This window comes from Suncus etruscus, chromosome 8, assembly GCF_024139225.1.
Source record: "Suncus etruscus isolate mSunEtr1 chromosome 8, mSunEtr1.pri.cur, whole genome shotgun sequence".
NCBI classification, from domain to species: domain Eukaryota; kingdom Metazoa; phylum Chordata; class Mammalia; order Eulipotyphla; family Soricidae; genus Suncus; species Suncus etruscus.
In genome coordinates this window covers 100,815,581-100,821,271 of record NC_064855.1, presented here as the reverse complement: position 1 = coordinate 100,821,271, position 5,691 = coordinate 100,815,581, and the positions used below count along the sequence as shown (strand labels likewise).

The 5,691-nt window shown below is 28.1% G+C and overlaps 1 pseudogene; it reads left to right on the top strand.

Annotated features, from left to right (window-relative positions):
- The first annotated feature begins 5,386 nt into the window (after positions 1–5,386).
- Positions 5,387–5,476, top strand: LOC126016821 (uncharacterized; annotated as a pseudogene).
- The last annotated feature ends 215 nt before the right edge of the window (positions 5,477–5,691 follow it).

Below are 5,691 nucleotides of genomic sequence, written 5' to 3'. Positions count from 1 at the left end.
ACATCATTTTTATGTCATACTCTTGCTTCTTTTGTGTGATAAATCTGTCATAAATATGTGGACCTTTATCTATGATCCATAGTTTATGTCCTTGTTTTGACTACTCTTGCTTTATAATATATTTTAAAGCTATAGTTCATGATGCACCCCAATATAATTTTATTCACCGTTGTTTTTTGCTATAATGAATTACAACTTCCTGAAACTTTTAGTATTGAAACTTACATTTCCTTCAAAAATAGCATCATAATTTTGATCGTCATTGCACTGAATTGGTTTAATGCTTTGGATAAAATATTTATTCTTTATTTTCAAAATAAATCAACATTTTAAGAGTTATGTAGTCTAAAATATTTACTATAAAAAAATTAAACAACCACATTTTGCCAAAAGACAATAGAGAGAAGTCATGAATTGTGCCAACAACGGTGAAATTTCTAATATGTATGAAAACCATAGAGCAAGCTACAGTTTGTTTTTACTTCAGCATTATTTAATATATAAAACACATTTACATTTAAAAAGAACAACTTCCTATATTTTTTGTACTCCTATTTTAATATTGTAAATCTTTTTTATTTTAAATTTCAAAAGTTGAATTTTTTTTCAATATTAAGAAGAAATTAACAGACTAAGGCTGATACTGGGAAAACTAAAAAGTAATTTCTAGTCTGAACATAATAATATAATTAAAGTAAATTAATCTGAGGCTGTGTGTCCTTATGACAGCTTCACTGAACAACTTTGATAGTTAAGTATGGTATTTCTATAGCTGATGGTTTGTGTCAAAATGCTCTAGGTTTTAATCACACCACATTAAAAATTAATTGCAACTTGTTTACCTGTAGAAATTATAAAATCAAAGCAACTTACTATATATTAAATGTAATAAAACTTGATTATTAATGATAAAATATATAGAAAAATTATATGTTAATTAATTGGATTTTTCTAAAATGGTGATATATTTTTCATAATATTACAAAAATAAATATTTTTTCTATTGATTATTATGTGAATATTATAAAGAAAGATAACTAAAAGTAACAAACTATTAAATTTAAATTAAATTATTCTTTGGTTCTTATATATATCCATTATTTATAAACATAAGTAAACATAAATTTCTTGCTATTCTTAAATTATATTTGTCATTATATATTATTTTTTTTGTCTTGTGCTATACCTAGCTGTATCCAGGATTTACTTCTTGTTTTATCCTGAGAGATTACTCTTGGCAGGCTCAGGGTACCATATGGGTTGCAGGGAATTGAACCTGGGTCAACCATATGCAAGTCAATTTCCAGTAAAATAAGCATGTGAGTCGCTAAATATGGGCTAAACTTTTAGGAGAAAAGACAAAATAGAATGAAAGGGCAAGTGAAATGGAGATGTGTTATTTTGGCAGAAAATCCTGACATTAATAGAACTTGGCTAGATACTTATAAATATAGCACTCAGTAAAATCGCTTAGTTTTAACTGAAAGTAGTCAGAAACATTAGAATTATTGAGTTGGACAATTATGTGAAAAAGTCAAATTAAATTTTAAAGAATTGAAATAACTAAGTAAAATATTTTGCAAATTGGGACAAATTTCTAAATATAATTAGAATAAAATAAAAAGAATATTTAATTCCAAACATGTGTTTTCTTTCTGTATTCTATGCTATATATGAATCAAAAAACTTTTCTGTACAAATGATAATGTTAGTCAAATATTATGACCTATGTGATCTTGAAGTAGTTGATTAATCTTGCTATCCTTTTATTTTCCAGAAATATTTTCCAGAAGATTACATAAATGAATGGTTGCAATAACAAGTTATCAAAAAACTGGAAACATATTTACAAAATACTTCTTTCATTATTCAAAGATTCTTAATTAATATGATAATAGTACATTTCTACTGAAAATAATTATTTTTTCTATATTAGAGTAAAAGAATTCACAAAGTAAATAAGAAAAAATATCAAAATTTCAGTTCAGTTTTTATTATAAATTACAACTTCATATACTTAAATAATTTTATAGTCTTGAAATTTTATAGTATATATAATTAAAATTGTTAAAATTTTTGGCAAAGGTACACAGAGTACAAGGAGATGGGTATATATATTATTATAAAAATATATTACAATATACATTATAAAAATTATAAAAGTATACATATATATGTATTTTAATTGTGATAATATAAATATTACGTTATAATTGTATTTCATTGATATTAGGATTTAATTATTATTCATATAATAGTGTATTATAAACTTTCCAGAGGTATCTGAGAAATAATACAGGAAGTGATTCAAGATGTAGAGGTCTGAGACTTCATCTAATTTTATTGACTACTGGAGATGAGATGCCAAAAGAAAAAAATGACAAGATCTTACTTCAGACACTACAAGGATATTTCTAAAAATGTGAGAGTTCATTCTGATCAAAGTCAGAAGAGCAAAGATTGAAACACAAGTCAGGTGTGAATAATTTTTCTTCTAAGAGAACTTGAAGACATTTATAATTTGCCTTTATATAGGGAGTTATGAATCATCATAATTGATAGGTCTGGACTTAGTAATAGAGGTCTTCTAAGAAAGACCCTCTGGAAATAATATAGACTAAAATGTGGCAACAGATCACTGAATCAGACTTTTTTTTTGTAAAACTGAAGTTGATAAAAAGATCAAATTTCTGGGAATAATAACTTCAACAGAAAAAATGTAACTATAAGAAGCTATTTTTACAGGAAGGACAGTGTGATCTCTAGTCCATCACAACCATATAATTAACAGATAAGGCTCTGGAAAGAGAAAAAAACAGTCAAATTACCACTTTCATATGATACAGAATAAAAATGATAAGAATTTTTCTTATTGACAAATAGAAATAACATATCATGACAGAAAAACCACGTAAAATGAATTATGTAGAAACTAGTGATAAGAGCCAAGGTCAGCAATATATACATTGCATCAAAATTATTTTCTAATAGCATACCGGAAGTAGACACAGTAAAAAGGCTTTTACTTATAACCAAGAAGTTACTTTAGTTGAAGAAAAGATTATTATAAAATGGCCTAAGCCCATGGGTAAATTGTAATCTCATATATAAATGATTTACTGTGAACAATCACCTTTTATTTTATGAATTATAGAAATAATATTCTAATGACTCTTTATTATGTGGCTGTTTTTTTCTAACAATTTTCTAATAAGAATTTGGAATTTTGTTTTATTCCATAGAATTTGTAATATTGTAGGAGTCTGTCACTATCACAATGGATAGTGAGGTTTATATATCTCAAGACAGATTTCATCTCTGGTATCACCAAGTGTCCCAAACCCCCAAAGGACTTGAATTTTTAACGCAGATTTGGAAATAAAACTTGAATGCCACAAGGTGTGGCTCAGTTTCAGCCTCTGATGATAAAGACATTATTACATTCCTTTGCCAAACCTCTTCATCAGCAAAAGTCAACTTCAATCTCCCCAATCCAGAGACTAAGGATGTTCCCTCCAGTTGATGACTGGGAAAGACTGGGTCCCAGGCTAATGACTAGAGATACTTCATTCCATTCCAACAATATTTATATAGGACCAGAGGAAATAAGATACCTTCAGGTTAACAAAACATAGCAGAAGCAGAGCTGGTGGGAGCATAGGAAACTGGAAAAAGATAAGCATAAACATTGGGGTTTAGGAATGTCTCAGAAGGCAGGAGGTATAGCCCAGAATAAAGCATTTTTAGAAATCACTAATGGTAAATAGTACCCCTCTTTATGCTGTTGTCCCCCATCTCTGGAGCAGTGTTTCTGAGATTTTTGCTTCAAGAAACAGTTGTTCTATGAGGTCTCCTGCAACAGTTGGTCTATAGAATTATATCTACAAGGCATCTCAGGAACTTAAGTTAGATCTTATTGGAGGTCCAATATATTTCTTTTAGAAAAGTCTGTTATAATTAAGAGGCAAAGCATCTGAAATGCTGAACTGATTGTAAACCTGCTTATCACTTGCTTATCATTTGCTTAATTGCTTCAGGAATTTTATTTTGCATTTATTTTTTCTTAATTTTATAAGAAAAAACATTCCATTTTTTTATTTTAACTGAACTATCTTACTTTTTCTCGGAAATTTTATATTTTTAATTACAAACATTTTTAGTTATTTGAACATATAAATACATATACAAATATATAAATATACAGAGCTATTTTCTTGCAAGAGAGACTTTCTTTAAAAGATAATATCTCTTGGGGCAGAGATATAGTAGAGAGAGTAGGAAAAGTACTTGCCTTGTGTCAGAACCAGTTGAAATGCCTATTACTTCAAGTGGTTTCCCAGAACACGGCCAGGAGTGATCCCTGAGTCAGGAATCACTAAGCACTACTGGTTATGGTCAAAAAAAAAAGCAGTACAAAACAATTTTAATTTCTTTTACTATATATAACATTGACTTCTATTATTATGTATTTATATTTGAAATAAATCTGACATTTGTATTTATCAAAATTTTCTCTTTGATAAATTCTTTTGCTAATAAAAATAAAATATTAGGGACTGGAGCAATAGCACAGCAATTAGGTGTTTGCCTTGTATAAGGCTGACCCAGAATGGACCTGGTTCTATCCTGGCATCATATAGTCAACCCAATCCAGGAGTGATTTCTGAACGCATAACCAGGACTAACCCTTGAGTTTCATCAGGTGTGCCCCCAAAACAAAATAAAAAATAAATAAGTCATTTAATAAAAATAAAATATTAGAAGAGAATTCTTAATAATATTAACAGGGTCAACATGGTTTAAGCAACTTTTAAAATATTTGTATGTCTTAAGGTGTGATTTATGCACAGATTTTTTTTTTTATTTATATATTGAAATTGTTAGATTGAGATTCATTTTGCCAGTATTATCTCTTTTCCTTTATTGTTATTTTTTGGAGCTGGTCATACCTTGCAGTAATCAGGACTTACTCCATGGCTTTTGCTGAGAGATCACTTCTGACAGGGGATCATGTGATGTAATTAGCTGCATGTAAGACAAGTTTCCTAATCACTGTGGAATAGCTCTGACCCCTCTTTTTCTAAGTTTATATTTGAGTCATAAAAATAAATTTCATCTACTTTCTTGTTTCTTTTTCACTAGATATCTATTATTATCCTAGCTTGTTAAAGAACATTAGCAAAATTTTAGATTAGAAAAATCAGACAATCCCATACAATATAAACTTCTATAACAAACACTTATTTAAGTAGTCACTGTACTAGATAAACACCTTAAATAAATGATTATGTGAATTACTTTCTTGTCAATTTTCTTAAAAATTGAATTCATCCATAGTTGATTTAAATAATAACAGATACCTAATACATGGACTGTTAAAAATCACATCGCTTCTTGACCTTTTGGCTAAGATCAAGTGTAGTATCTGTTCTTATCAGTTTTTTTTACTGTTAAATATTTGATTTTTACACACCAATGTTATATTTTTACTAAAGGTCTTACAGAATAGATAATAATAAAAGTGAAAGAGTTCAGCTATATTTGAATCCCATTGAGAATTATGAGAATAATTCTAAGTTTAATCAGTGAATATAAGCAGTTGCTAGATAGACTATTTTATCACCATATTTTGAGATATTTATATTTATCTACAGATAAAATAATGATAGCATTTCTGTCATTAGTGATATT